This window comes from Piliocolobus tephrosceles, chromosome 19, assembly GCF_002776525.5.
Source record: "Piliocolobus tephrosceles isolate RC106 chromosome 19, ASM277652v3, whole genome shotgun sequence".
NCBI classification, from domain to species: domain Eukaryota; kingdom Metazoa; phylum Chordata; class Mammalia; order Primates; family Cercopithecidae; genus Piliocolobus; species Piliocolobus tephrosceles.
Genome location: NC_045452.1, coordinates 6865258 through 6881712, shown reverse-complemented (window position 1 = coordinate 6881712; position 16455 = coordinate 6865258). Strand labels below are relative to the sequence as shown.

General features: G+C 44.2%; 1 pseudogene; it reads right to left on the bottom strand.

Annotated features, from left to right (window-relative positions):
* Positions 1–2140: 2140 nt before the first annotated feature.
* Positions 2141–2462, bottom strand: LOC111525396 (annotated as a pseudogene).
* Between the last annotated feature and the right edge of the window lie 13993 nt (positions 2463–16455).

The window sequence follows — 16455 nt, the reverse complement described above, 5'->3', positions numbered from 1 at the left end:
TCTGGCTCTCAAGCCTTTGGACTCAAAGTGGGATTTACACCATTGGCACCCCTGGTTTTGGGGCCTTCAATTTTGGATTGGAACTACACCACCAGCTTTCCTGGGCCTCCAGCTTGCAGACAGCAAAGCATGGGACAGCTCAGTCTCCATAGTCACATGAGCCAATCACTCATAATAAATCTCTTTCTATATATCTCTCTATATAGAAATATATGTATTTCTGCTTATTGCTGTTTCTTTGGAGAACCCTGAGTAATACAGCTTATATAAATGAAAAGTCAAACAGGAATGTGGGCTTCAGGCATAGTTTAATCCAGAGGTTTACTCTATCAGGAAGGCTCAGCTCCCTTTCCATTCTCCTCCAGTCTGCCTTTCTATGTCCATTGATTTTGTCCTTCCTAGAACAGCTTCTTACCTGGCAGCAACATAGTCCCCCGAGTTCCATGACTCATATCCACACTCCAACACCTAGAAGAAAAAAAGAACAAGCTTTTTTTTCCCATCAGAGCTCTGAGATTTACTCTGACTGGACTAGCTGAGATCTCATGCCTATGATTGGCCATATCAGTTGGTTCAGGGATTATCACAAGTATTACTAGCATAGCCTTTATTGCGTTGAACTACAATTCTGGTTTTCTCATTGGTGTCTCCAATAGATGGTGATTATGTTTTCTCCTTCATATCCCCACTGCCTAGGACATAGTCATACTCATGAAATGTGAATTGGATTTTCAAAGTACAGGGTTAGTTGTCCTCTTCTCTTATCAAACTCTTGTGCTAGCTTAATCCGGGCCTCAGCAGTCTGTGGGCATAAAAGGTGCCCCATTAATAGTCATTGATACATAAATAAATACCAACTTGACTGCCTCTTGGCTCCATAGGACCTCAGCTCTTATAATTCCTCCACAGCCGGGTATTCAAGCCCATCTCACGGGCTGTCTCAGACAGGTTTACAAATACAATTTGTATATTCCCTCTGGAACAGGTGGGTACCACTGTCCTTACCAAGTACCATGTCTTTGCTGGGTGCTGCAGTCTCTATCTTTGGGTCTCCATGAAGATCGTGGGAGAGTTGGGGGGCGGTGCATATACCTTCTTCCTCTTCCTTGTAGTTGATGAGTCCTGCAGCAGTGGGCTTAGGCTCCAGTGTGTTGCAGAGGTCTGCATGGAACCCATTGCCCATTCTTCTTTGCTGCCCTCGCTCCTCCAGGGCCCCAGACACATGTCCATGGACTGGGCCAAAGTAAGAGACCAGAGATGGTCATCTCACTCCACTCAGAATCTCTTCTGCTCTCTGGCCCTGAGATGTGGGATTGGAGCCAAGCCTGTTCTGCTACATTTCTATTCCTCTGTCATTTGGACTCGGAGATTCCTGGCTGCACACAGAGACTGCCTCACTGATAGTCAGACCTTCCTGGAAGTATCTGGACTCTGCAGTGGGCACGGCTTAGGCCTCACCCATGAGGAGTACACTAGCAAGGATGCCTCATGGGGTCTGGTACCTTCTGGGTGCAGCAGAGAACGCTGGCCACTGTGCCTTGATTTTTCTGGCCTTCTGTTGCCACATCTGTGGACATGGGGCAATATTTCCAACCTCTCAGGGTTCTCTAGGGAGTTAAATGGGATAAAGGACTTGAAAATCCACAGATAATACCTCTTATTTTTCAGGCTGATTTAGGCCCAGCACACTAGACACCCACAGTGCTTATAAATACCTCCCTGGGTATTATCAAACACTTCCAATTATCAAACACATCTGTTGTTCCCAAAAGACAGTATACTCCTAAAAACAAAGACTATATATGTATGATTTGTATTTGTATATTTCATCCCCAAACTAAGTTTAGTGCCGCATAGACAAAATCAATCAAGCAAGCAAGCAAAGCTGAGATTTATTTATTGTGCACATACTATGCACCAGATTCTACATCAGTACCTTCTTCTTTTTTTTTGGATGGAGCTTCGCTTTTATTGCCCAGGCTGGAGTGCAGTGGCATAATCTCAGCTCACAGCAACCTCAGCCTCCCAGGTTCAAGTAATCCTGCTGCCTCAGCCTCCTGAGTAGCTAGGATTATAGGCGCCTGCCACCATGCGCAGCTTTTTTTTTTTTTTTTTTTTTTAACTTTTTAAAACCAGAACATTTATTGCATGACTAATCGCTGACATTCTTAAGATGAACTGGATGCTGCAACAGCTGCCCCCTTGGGTTTAGGTGTTGTTCCTTCACGGAATGCATGCCTGAATCTGCAGTATACAATTTTTAGGTGCCTCATTCGACCAGTTCCGGTGGTATTTCGTCTTTTAGCCTTGGCACTCCAGTTATGCTTTCTCTTGTGTTTGCCAGGGTAGCCACATTTGCCACAGGTCAACTTCTGAAGGTGGTAGGCCTTAGAGCCACAGCAGCGGCACAATGTGTGCATCTTATTGCGACACTTTCCAAACGATGACGTTCCCTTCGTCATCTCGCTTCTGCAGCCCAGACCAGAGAGACCGGAAGAGAAGGCACTTCCGCTATATCACCATGCGCAGCTATTTTTTTGTATTTTTAGTAGAGACAGGGTTTCACCATGTTGGCCAGGCTGGTCTCGAACTCCTGATCTCAGGTGATCCACCTGCCTCATCCTCCCAAAGTGCTGGGATTACAGGGGCAAGCCACCACGCCAGGCCTACATCAAGTACTTTCTATTCACCATGTCATTGAACCTTTACAGCAGTCTCACAAAGTAGGGACTAACTTTCTTTCTATATAAGCAAACAGAGGCCTGGGGGTGGGGTGTAGTGTAGGAATTTATACAAGGTCACTCAGTAAGTAGGTAGCAGAGCTGGGATTTGAATCTGGGTCTCTCTGACTAGTAAGCATACTTTTAAATTCCATGTAAACATGTTTCCTAAAGACTATCCTTCTTCAAATCCACAACCTGTGAACACAGTTCCTCTAGGACATAGAACATGCCAAGTAAATGCCTGACTGATTAAATGAAGAAATGTAAAAGAATAATAGCTAGCTAGTAGGTGAGGTAAAGATAGACACCGATAGATACATAGAGATAGATGGATGGATGGATGGATAGATAGATAGATAGATAGATAGATAGATAGATAGATAGATAGCTGGTAGATTACATACATACATACATAAGATGGATGGATGGATGGATGACTGATAGATTAGATAGATGATTGATAGATAATAGGTTAGATAGATGGATGGATAGATAAGATAGATGGACGGATGGGTAAATAGATAGATAAATCTACTGATATGTTAGTTGATAAAGCAAAGGATTCTTTATGGATGGTCTTTTCCCTAAGACTTTGCATCTGATCTTCAAAACATCTCCCATAACATCATCTGAATGCCCCTGGAACAGAAAGGTCATGTAGGATCAACATCAAGATGATGTCCCCACGGTTTGTTTGCCAACAACACTGGACATAGCTTATCCATCTTTCCCAGGACACTTTGTGTTACAGAACAAGGGAAGCTTATCCAACCTCGGGGGCCTAGAGCCTGAAGGACATTAGAACGAAGAAGCTTCATTCCATGATGACAAGTAATCCAGGTGGGGAAGGGTAGGCACAAGGCTAGACAATGAGACAATCTCATTGTCAACATTGCACACGCATGTAGGAGTTCTTCCACGTGACCCCTTTCTATGTACTGTTGACCTTGGAACAACACAGGTTTGAAATGTGCAGGTCCATGTATGGGTGGATTTTCTTCTGTCTCTGACACCCTGAGACAGTAAGAAAAACCCCTCCTCATCTTCCTCTCCCTCAGCCTACTCAACGTGAAGACAACGAGGATGAAGACTTTTATGATGATCCACTTCCACTTAATAAATAGTAAATATATTTTATTTTCCTTATGATTTCTTTAATAACATTTTCTTATCTCTAGCTTCCATTATCATAAGAATACAAATATATAATATGAATAGTATCCAAAATATATGCTAATTGACTGTTTATGTTATTGGTAAGGCTTCTAGTCAACAGTAGGCTATCAGTTATTAAGATTTTGAGGAGTCAGGCCAGGCGTAGTGGCTCATGCCTGTAATCCTAGCACTTTGGGAGGCTGAGGCAGGAAGATCCCTTGAGCCCAGGAGTTTGAGACCAGCCTGGGTAACAAATCAAGACCCCATCTCTACAAAAGATACAAAAATTAGCCGGGCACAGAGGCATGTGCCTGTAGTCCCAGCTAATCAGGAGGCTGAGGCAGGAGAATTGCTTGAGCGCAGGAGGTTGAGGCTACAGTGAGCTATGATCACACTATTGCACTCCAGCCTGGGCAATAGAGAAAGACTGTCTCTAAAAAATATGGATAAAATAAATAATTTTCTTTTTTTTGACAGAGTCTCATTCTGTTGCCCAGGCTGGAGTGCAGGGGCACCATCTTGGTTCACTGCAAACTCTGCCTCCCAGGTTCACGCCATTCTCCTTCCTCAGCCTCCCAAGTAGCTGGGACTACAGGCGCCCGCCACCACATCCGGCTAATTTTTTGTATTTTTAGTAGAGATGGGTTTTCACTATGTTAGCCAGGATGGTCTCGATCTCCTGACCTCGTGATCTACCTACCTTGGCCTCCCAAAGTGCTGGGATTACAGGCATGAGCCACCACACCCGATCAAAATAAATAATTTTTTAAAAGATTTTGGGGATTAAAAATGTATACCTAGATTTTCAACTGCATAGATTCAACTTAGATTTTCAACCCTTGCATTGGTCAAGGATCAATTGTATAATCAAAAGCAAAGTTGACCTGTTAGAGCCTGGCTAGAAGGACTTAATTTCTGCAGTCACCCAAAAATCACTCTATGTGACCATTTTGCCAGGAAGGACAGCCCCATGGCGAGTTCCAAGAGCATCAAAATGTGATAAGTGATCTGGACTGGGAATGAGGAGGCATACAACACATTCCCAGCTCTGCCACTAATAGGCTTCGTGACTCTGAACCCAAGGACTCTGTTTCACCCATCTACTTATCATCTCAATTCCAAATGCTGTGACATGTCAATAGCTTGAAATTGACCATGATGGTGGTATTTACACCACAGAAATCAGCCAATGCTAAGTCAGAGTCTTTTTTTGAAAGCCAGTTATTCAACATTTGCTAGCACACTGCTGGAAGGGGCCAAAATTTATTGAGCACCTAGTAAATGTCAGGTATCTAATGTACACCATCTTTTTTTTTTTTTTTTTTTTGAGACAGAGTCTCGCACTGTCACCTGGGCAAGAGTGCAATGGTGTGATCTCGGCTCACTGCAACCTCTGCCTCCCAGATTCAAGCAATTCTCCTGCTTCAGCCTCCTGAGTAGCTGGGACTACAGGCGCCTGCCACCACGCCTGGCTAATTTTTTGTATTTTTAGTAGAGGCGGGGTTTCACTATGTTGACCAGGCTGGTGTCGAACTCCTGACCTCGTGATTCGCCCGCCTCAGCCTCTCAAACTGCTAGGATTACAGGCATGAGCCACCACTCCTGGCTGGCATGTACACCATCTCTTCTAACCCTCAAAACCTCAGACAAATTCTGTGAGGCTCGAAGAGATTCACTAATGTGCCCATTGTCACCTAGCAACTAGGAGATGAGGCTGGTATCAAACACAGGACTTAATCTAAAACCCATGATATCTTCCCATCTCCATACTTTCCTCTCTGAATTTGGAAAGCCAAATATGACAAGAAACCACAAATGTAGCTGGGTCACACCCCTGAAAGGTACCCTGAGGCTAGAGGGGTGTCAGCAATAGAAGTGCCAGTTCTTATTTCTCTATTGAACAAAAATTCTCTGATATTCTCAGTTGTACTTAAGATTTTCCAGTTCATGCTGTCAATGCAGAATTGACCCAGGATCTACGTTTTCCATTCCACTCCCCTGGTGGCTTTTGTATTACATGAAATTCGAGTCAAATTATTTGGGGCCTTTGGCAAATGTCAATTTAAGGGGCTTACTTTGGGTATTGAAGGTCAATAATATTGTAAATTTTCCACTGTGCAAGGCAGTTTGATGTATGTATCATGCCTGAGTTGATCAGAGGACATTTCCATGCATGTTTGGTCATAGGTAAGCCCTCTAGTTCCCATCATTGACACTGCTATCGTTGAGAGGTTTTATGTAAGCTAATTCAGGGGGAAATACACAATTTCATGCAAGCATACCACCACCTTTGTTTATTAATGGTTTACTCCCCCCAAAACCGTCCTTTCTCTTTCACCAAGAAGAAATAGCTCCCAACTGAGTCTTTGTGATAGCAATCCAGCAGAAACAAATGATGGGGTTCATTATCAAAGAAGTTTTGAACAAAAGCCACGTGCCCTTATTGAAATAAATTGAATGCCCAGAACAGTGATTTTTTTTTTCATGATCCCTGTAATTTTAAGGCAGCTCATGCATCTGCCACTTATTCAAGATTGAATCAAGGTGAGCTTCTTGGTTTTCCTGTGACCGCAAGGATGACCTTTTCACTCCATGCATGACTGACTTTTAATCTACGGCAGACATTCAGTGACTTTGTAGCAGAAATGATTTAGTCCTAAGTCAGGCTCTTCCTGGAGATGTCTCTCTGGACCCTTTCTGGGAATGCCATTGAGCAACCTCGATTTTCCTTGTAGCTTGACTCCCCACCCCTTAAATTATATGCCATTAAGCTCAATAAGCCCAATTAAGTACATGTAGGTGGAAATCCCTATCACATAGATTGTCTCCCAGCCAATGTGGCTGGTGGCCCATCTGCAGCATTTCACCAAGGGGATACAGTGCTTTAAAGCGAAGCAGTCTCCGACTCCTTGGTAACAAGTGTGGAAATATTTAAGGAGGAAGATTTCAACTTGAAAGGTGTGTGGCTTGTGGCTGTGAGGAGCTGTGTGTGCCCTATGATTAGAGAGTAAATGCCAGGAATCTAAATGGGTTTGTCCCTGACTCGCTGTGGGAGTGTAGCCGAGTCACTCATTCTGATCTGGGTCTCAGATTTCCTGTCTATAAAGTATGAGGGCTGGGCTTAACCAGGGGTGGAAAAATCAAATGGCTTCAGAGGCAAAGCAGGTAAAGAAGTGATTTCAGAGTGCTGGATTAAGAATTTAGGGAAACCAGGAAGTGCATGCCCCCACGTAAGAGAAAACTGTTAACAATATCGACACGGATAACACAAATAATAAATAACAGTGAACACAGTTGAGCGCTTATTATTCCAGGTACTATCCTAAACCCTTTACAAGTATTAACTCGTGTTTCTCATAACACCCTCTGAGATAGACCCTATTCCCATTTTACAAATGAGGAAACGGAGGCACAGAGATGTTCAGAAACTGGCCCCAGAGTCACACAGCTGATAAATGAGAAAGAGTTCCTCTTTGGGTAAGATTAGGAATGGGCCGGTTGCAGTGGCTCATGCCTGTAATCCCAGCACTTTGGGAGGCCGAGGCAGGAGGATCACGAGGTCAGGAGATCGAAATCATCCTGGCTAACACGGTTAAACCCCGTCTCTACTAAAAATGCAAAAAATTAGCCAGGTGTGGTGGAGGGCACCTGCAGTCCCAGCTACTCGGGAGGCTGAGGCAGGAGAATGGCATGAACCTGGGAGGCGGAGCTTGCAGTGAGCCGAGATCGTACCACTGCACTCCAGCCTGGGCAACAGAGCAAGACCCCATCTCAAAAAAAAAAAAAAAAAAAAACAGATTAGGAATACGTTGCCAGTTTTCAACCTTTAGACTAGGAGATCTCCAAAATCCTTCCAGCTCTAGCCTTCTGAATCTCTATGGAATGCAGTCTGCACACAGTAGGTGTTCTGTAAAGATTAGTCAGATAAATAAGAGTCAAATTTTTGGTACTAAGTAGCAGTTACTGGGCAGTTATATGCCAGACTCCATGATAAGGACCTGTAGACATTCATCCATTGATCAGCCCAAACCCAAGTGCAGGTCATGAATCTGAGGTTCTATATAAGATGCACTGGGTCAAGGTCACATAGCTAGGAGTGGTGGACCTGGGGGTTAGCTCCAAGTCTAAACCATCCTCTTGACTAGAGCAGGAATTGGCGATCTATGGCCTAAGAGCCAAACTGGGCTCACCTGTTTCTGTAAAAATAAAGTTCTATTGGAACACAGTCACACTCACTCATTCACTTATGTATTTATTGTCTATGGCTGCTTTCATGCAGCCAGAATTGAGTAGTTACCATAGAGACAGAGTGGCCCACAAAGCCTCAAGTATTATCTCTCTGGCCCTTTGCAGAAAAAGTTTGCCAACACCTGGACTAGAAATGTAAAGAAACCAGCCATCAAAAGCAATGGAGACAGTGCAGAGGTGAGGAATGCGTAGGCTTTGGCAGGGCCCAGGGAGATCAGCAATGGCATCTTTAAGAGGTAGGTAGATGAAAGGAAAAGGAATTCAAAATCTGGACAAAGACTTGGCTCAGAAAAGAAAATTTCAGATGTGGAGGAAAAGCAAGCTGCAGGGCAGTTATTCTGGGCAGTAAATGGCACTTTTTTTTTCTTTCTTTTTTTTGGCGGGGGACGGAGTCTTGCTCTGTTGTCAGGCTGGAGTGCAGTGGCGCCATCTCTGCTCACTGTAACCTCCACCTTCCGGGTTCAAGGGATTCTCCTGCCTCAGCCTCCCTAGTAGCTGGGACTACAGGGGCCTACCACCACGCCCAGTTAATTTTTGTGTGTTTTTAGTAGAGACAGAGTTTCACCATGTTGGCCAGGATGGTCTCAATCTCCTGACCTCATGATTCGCCCGCCTTGACCTCCCAAAGTGCTGGGATTACAGGCGTGAGCCACTGCGCCCGGCCAGTAAATGGCACTTCTAAAAGACAAGAGATTGGATCAGATCCTGGGCTGATTTTGAAGGGGATGTTGTTGCTGTTCACTCAGCTAATCAATACTGCATTCAGCTAATCAATACTGCATTCACCAAGAGATGGAGTCCAGCAGTGAGACATGCTGGAGTGCAAGGAAAGGAAACTGGATTTCAGATGCAGGAAGGCTTTTCTTTCATTCACACCTTCCTTCACTGATACATTTCTCAAACATCCACTAGGTACCAGGAATCACACATTCCACTGAATGAGGAAGGGGATGGGGCAGAGAGTATAAGGAGAGCAGGACATACAGAAAAACAAGGAAGATATAGAGACGGGAGAAAAAATAATGAGAACGAGAGAGAGAAAAAAAGAAGTAGAGGGAAAGGAAAAAGAGCAGCAAGGGAAACATACAGAAATAGAGAAATAGAGAAGGAAGAAGATAAGACAGAAAGTCAGAAAATGAAAAGGATATAGGAAACACTAAAGTGTGAGCTGTGAGCTTCAAGGTATATACTTACCTTTCATTGCTTCCTTATGCAATGATGATCGGCCATGGTTCACTGCTCTTAAACCACTCTGAATCTTTTAAGCCTTCAGAAACTGTGGTCTACCTGGTTCTGAATGGGGGAAATTCATCTCTGACTTGCCATGCAGCATCCAGAACACTATGGCCCAATGAGGTGGGTGAAATTAAACTTGGACATTGGACCTCGCCATAAGCAGAACATTTCCCACCATGGGGATTCAAGAAAATAATTCTAGAAGTCTAACTGTCTGAGGAAATAAGATTTATGGTCAAAGAACAATGTGAGGTGGTGTAGAATCATAGATTACTGGAGCTGGAAGAAACCAAACAATGATGCTAATAGTGATGATGATTGATGGTGTCATGAAGACAACGGCAATGGCGATGATGGCAATAGATGATGATGATGCTATTACATGATGCTGAGGTAGCAGCTTCAGCAAACGACCCTTTATTGGTTTTGTCTGTCCCAAGCACTATGCTACTTGCTTTAGCAGCACCATTTCTAAATCCTCTCCACAATCCTGTGATGATTAATCTTGAGTGTCAAAACTTGACTGGATTGAAGGATGCAAAGTGTTCTTCCTGGGTGTGTCTTTACATCCCTCTGGAGAACCTTGACTAATACAAATCCTAAGAGAGGTATTATGGTTAACTCAGTTTTTTATTTTTATTTTTTATTTTACTTATTTGTTTTTTTGAGACAGAGTTTCACTCTTGTTGCCCAGGCTAGAATGCAATGGCACGATCTCGGCTCACCACAACCTCAGTCTCCCAGGTTCAAGCAATTCTCCTGTCTCAGCCTCCCGAGTAGCTGGGATTACAGGCATGCATCACTACACCCAGCTAATTCTGTATTTTTAGTAGAGACAGGGTTTCTCCATGTTGGTCAGGCTGGTCTCAAACTCCCAACCTCAGGTGGTCCGCCCACCTTGGCGTCCCAAAGTACTGGGATTACAGGCATGAGCCACCACGCCCGGCCAACTCAGTTTTTTAGAGGAGAAAACTGAGGCTCTGAAAAGCAAAGCTACTTACTAAGGTCAAAGCTAGGGTGGAGCTGGGATTTGAACTCGCCTCTCTGAGCCCTCAGCACATGCTCAGAACCATTAAATGAGTGATTCTCAAAGTATGGACCCTGGGCCATCAGTATCAGAATAACCCCAGGAAGTGGCTGTTTAAAATGCAGATTCCTGGGCCCCACCCAAATCCATTGACTCACATACTCTGGAGGAGAATAGTCTCAGATCTACATTTTGAACCAGATTCCCCAGATGATATCTATATTTGCTGAGGTTTGAGAATCACCACACGAGACTCAGGCTTCAAAGATTCCATGACCTACTGGTAATAAACTGGAGTATTGTTCAACACATGTTCACTCACTTTTTCCTTCCTTTTGGGGCAGTGTATTCTTTTCTGGCCCCACTGGCCTTGAGCTAGACCATTTGACTGACTTCGTTCAGTTGAATGTGAGCAGATGTTATATGATAGAATTTTGAGCCATGTTTGCATAGCGTGACTTGTCTCTCAAACTTCTGCCATCGTCACAAAAAGAACATGCCTTATATAGCTGCTGCCTCTTCAGCATGGGATCCAGAATCAGACATGTGGAGCAGAGCGGAACTGTCCCAAAGCCTAGAGCCAGGCACGGCCAGTCCACAATCTGAAACAGAAACACCTGAGCAATTTATACTTGCATGAGCAAGAAAAATAAATGCTTGTTGTCAGCCATTGAGTTCAGGGATGATTTGTTATGTGGGATAATCACAGCAATAGCTGATTGATACACATAAAATTATATACTGTATATTGTGGATCCATTTTTATATTGTATGTCCACTTTTCTGGAGAGGGTGTACATATACCATCTAGCAAATTCTCAAGAGACTAGGAATCCCAAAAAGTGTTAACAGCCACAGAACTACTTTAAAATCCTCTCCACACTCAGTGGAACCTCAGGTTCCAGGACTTGAGCCGAATAAGTTTTCACCGTCCCTCCCTGCCTCTTAGAATGTAACTATTTATTTAAGTCTTAAACTTTAAGGGGTCCAGACTGAATATGCTACAGGAGTTCTGAAAAGGGGGCCTGGGTGATGGTCTTAGGACCCATTCTCAAGCACTTGGACTCTTAAAATTACCACGAGATACAAAAAGAAAGGAAATGAAAGCAGGGATTATTAAAGTATGGAGAGTATTTTATAAGATTGTCCTCCTCTTGTCCCTTATAACTTACCCATTTATCTCTCCAATGAAAAAATTTCTCTCTAACTCTGTGAAATAAATAAAAGCAACTCAGTCAATGTTTTGCCAGAAGTATGAAAAATTAAAAATATTATGCCCCAGTCTGGGTTGGTTTCTATATAAATAAATATATACAGAATCTATATTCAACACCTCAATCATGAAAATTATGCTAACATGTCACAGGACATTAATTTTTTCAAGACCACTGGGCAATATTTTAGGAATTTGCAAATACACAGTTTACAGGTTTTGGCCTGCAGGTTATGAAGTAACAGCTCCAAGGCCCCATGGTAGAAGCAGCGAGGCCCCCAAGAAGGATGTGAAGTAACCCAGCCAAGGCTCCATTTGTTTTACGTCACTGCCCATATATTATCCTGAGCTGGAGGCAGAGCAAACCAATCTGTGAGCAATCCATTTTCCTGGGTTGGCTTCATCCCCTTGGCTGTTATCAGCCAAGTATTTCAACACGGACGGGTTCTGCCCGGTCAGGGAGACGCAGTTGAACTTGAACTGTGTCCAGCTGGCAGGATTTTTCATTGCCAAGATGACCGGCTGCTTTCAAGGAGAGCAGAATTCAAACAGTGATTAATGAAGTGATAGGGGGAAGAGTAAGAAAGAGAACATGATTGTGCTCTGCAACCCAGGGCTACGCTGAGACTAGAGGGAGGATTTCTTGGGTAGTGCGGGAGGAATTAGGAAAACTTAAGTTCTCACTTCCCCCTAGTAATGGCCATAATACCTCGCCCTTTTGGATTTTGATGCATCTTTTGTCAGTACAGTCAGATAGCTTGGGTTCGGATCCCAGCTCCACCACTTAGTTTCTGTGCAGCACTGGGCAAGTTACTTAACCTCTCTGTGCTTCTGTAACATCCAGAAAAATGAGGGCAATATACATTGAAAGTTAAATGAACTGGCTGGTCCTGGTGGCTCACACCTTGCACTTTGGGAGGCTGAAGCAAGAGGATCACTTGAGGCCAAGAGTTCAAGACCAACCTGGGCAACACAGCCAGATCCCATCTCTACAAAAGGAATTACAAAAATTAGCTGGGTGTGGGGGTGCATGCCTGTGTTCACAGCTACTCAGGAGGCTGAGGCAGGAGAATCACTTAAGTCCAGGATTTGGAGGCTGCAGTGAGCTATGATGGCACCACTGTACTCCAGCCTGGGTAACAGAGCAAGAACCTGTCTCTATTCAAAAAAAAAAAAAGTTGGCTGGGTGCGGTGGCTCATGCATGTAATCCCAGCACTTTGGGAGGCCAGCTGGATCACCTGAGGTCAGGAGTTTGAGGCCAGCCTGGCAAACATGGTGAAACCCCGTCTCTACTAAAAATACAAAAAAATTAGCCTGGCCTGGTGGTGTGTGCCTGTAATCCCAATTATTTGGGATGCTGAGGCAAGAGAATTACTTGAACCTGGGAGGCGGAGGTTGCAGTTCACACCACTGCACTCCAGCCTGGGCAACACAGTGAGACTCTATCTCAAAAAAAAAAAAAATTACATTAAATTAACTGGTGAGATGGGTACCGCATCGCAGTGGTTACGAACATGGGCTCTTTAAATGTCTTTAGTATTTGGCTAAGAAAAAAAAAAAGAAGAAGAAGATGGTGGGCTCTGGAGGCTCTGGCTGGGTTTGAATCCCAGCTCTACTACTCACTTCCTGTGTAGCCTAGTGCAAATTCTTTAACCTCTCTGCTTCAGTTTTCTCTTACGTAGAATGAACATAGCAATCGTTTTTACCCTGGAGGCTTGTCTTGGTGAGTTAATACAGTCGGCGCCTCTGGGCCTAACCTGGGGCCTTTAAAGGTTTAATCAACTTTAAAGGTTTAGGGTAATTCTGCAGGAGGTAAGGGAGTAGGGTATCTCTGAGAAAATTTGCTATGCATCCCTGGGTAATTGACTACTCTCCTCTGAATCTTAGTTTCCATATCTATAAAATGGAAGGTTGAACTGAATGGTCTCTGAGCTGTTCCTTTAAAACTCTGTGATTCTGGGCAGTACACCCACCCTGAAGACAGTACTTCACACTTACGTGCCTTCACACATGCAGTTCCTTTGGCCTAGAGTGACTGCCCCCATCCTGTCTGTTTGGGGAGTATCACCTGGCCCTCCATGCCCCACCCCTCATGTCATTCCCCTCTGTAAACACTCCTCCGACTCCTTCAAGTAAAGACTATGGAGCCGGACTCTGGACTGTCTTCTCTTCCTGCAGCATTTGGCTCTTGTTACACTCACCTCCCTGTGCTAAACTCATGGGATGAGCATGGACTAGATCCGTTCATCCTCCTCCAGGCTCACCTTCAAGCGAGCTAGTGAGTCTATGTTCAGGTGGGTTCAGCTTAACAGCCTTAGGTCGGGCCTTTCTAGAGGGTAGGGACAGGAGATAAGCAGAGGAGATAGGTAGGATGACCCAGGTACTGAGTGAAGTGAACAGAGGTATGGAGATATGGACAGTGAGGAGACCACCTTGTCCTGCTTGGAGGACAGCACTGCAAGATTCTACTTTTATTCTGGCTTAGGGTTTAGCACATTGTGAGTGTCCAATAAATATCTGTGGAACGAAGGAAAGGATGTGTGGGTGGATGGGTGGATGGATGGGTAGATGAAGAGATGAATGAATTAATGGAAGGGGGGATGGATGGATGGATAAATGATGAGATGGTGTATGTATGTATCCATGTAAATATATATGTATATGGATGGGTGAATAGATGGATGGATGGATGGATGGATGGATGGATGGATGGATGGATGGATGGAGGATAGATAGACTGGTAGATGAGAGGATGTATGTATGTGTATATATATGTATATGGGTGGGTGGATGAATGGATGGATGGATGAATAAAAGGATGGAGGATGGATGGATGGATGATAGATTGGTAGATGATAGGATGTATGCATGTGTACATATATATATGTATATGGATGGGTGGGTGGGTGGGTGGATGGATGGATGGATGCATAATATCAGGGAGTCAGAATGAAGAGCCAGATGCAGGGATACATCAGGGCTCGGGGACAGTGGCCAGAAATACAGGAAACCAAGACAGAAAAAAAAAAAAAAAGAATATTTTACAATATCTACAAACAGCAATTCAGAGTCTCCAGTGAGCTGAGCTGATCCCAGCACCTTGAGCTGAGCTGATCCCAGCATATCCTAAAGGTGAGGATTTAGCATATAACCTTGATGACAGGTGATGAGTATGTGATCTAAAGTTTACATATATGGGCTATGAAATGAAATCAGGATGTGTTAGGCAGATCATTTGGTTGCCAGTTTCAAGCAGTGAGATGATGGCAGGAGAGGACAGAGCCACAGAAAATCTGGCTTTCTCTTCCCAGATGCCTCACCCCACCCCTCGGCCTTCACTTTTTGAGCCCAGTTCAGAGTCTCTTTTTGAGAGAAGTCTTCCCTGATCACCACCTCTCCTACCCAAGCCAGCCCCTGTTCTCTTATCCTCTTTTACACCCTCGTCACTGCCTCCATCTCAAGAGTAAACAATGCATTTTGACATCAATTGCTTTCCATATTAGCCCTTGCCACAAAGCCAGATCCATGAGCTCAGGGGTCCTGACTGCCAGCCCTCTCGCTGCATCCGTGGTGCTTAGAACAGTACCTGCAATCCAATAGACATTCAGTATATACAGTTGCAAATATTTGAATAAATATTCATACAAATCACTGTGGTTTAGAATGGGGAGAAGAGAATTGGGAGTATATGTGAGTTTTGATTTTTTTATATGACTTTTCCAAAAAATGTCCATCCTGTCCCACAAAGCTAAGAAGACACTCTGTGAGCATCCCAGCCACCCACTTGTTTGCAGGCAGTGGTTCTTCAATTTTACTATACATATGAAACTCCCAAAGAGCCTGACCACACTGGTACCTGGCCCCAACCAGAGCATCTGACCTCATGAGCTGGGTGCAGAGCTGGCACTGGGATTGTTCAGAGCTCCCCAGGTGATCCTAACGTGCAGCCAAGGCTGAGACCCCTAACTTTGGAACACAATCTCTACCCCTCTCATTGCTGAATTCCCATTTTAGAAAAGCTGGGGGGATGAGTGTCTAATGTTACTCATTCATGTCTTTGGGTACTGGAATCCTGGAATGAAGGTTGCAAAATGGGCAGTTATATGGCCTTTTGGGTCTGGATGACTGATAGGGCTTCAGGATTCTTTCTGGGGACAAATATTCTTCTTTAATTACAAGAAAAGTCTAGGCCAGGCATGGTGGCTCAAACCCGTAATTCTAGCACTTTGGGAGGCCAAGGCAGGTGAATCACCTGAGGTCAGGAGTTCAAGACCAACTTGGCCAACTTGGTGAAATCTCATTTCTACTAAAAATACATAAACTTAGCCAGGCATGGTGGCGGGCACCTGTAATCTTATCTATTTGGGAGGCTGAGGCAGAAGAATTGCTTGAACCCAGGAGGCAGAGGTTGCAGTGAGTTGAGATAATGCCGTTGCACTCCAGCCTGGGAGAGAGAGTGAGACTCTATTAAAAAAAAAAAAAAAATCTAGAACCAGATGCGGTGGCTGATGCCTATAATTGCAGCACTTTGAGAGGGAAAGGTAGGAGGATTGTTTGAGTCCAGGAGATCAAGACCAGCCTGGGCAACATAGCGAGACTCTGTCTCTACCAAAAATTTAAAAATCAGCTGGGCATGGTGGTACACACCTGTAGTCCTAGCTACTTGGGAGGCTGAGTCAGGAGCATTGCTTGAGCCCAGGAATTTGAGGTGCAGTCAGCTATGATCATGCTGTTGTACTCCAGCCTAGGCAACCGAGTCTCTAAAAGAAAGAAAAAGAAAAAAAAGAAAAAAGAAAAAATCAACCTCACTCTAAGCCCATCTATAAAAAGACACCAACGAGGCCACTCTATG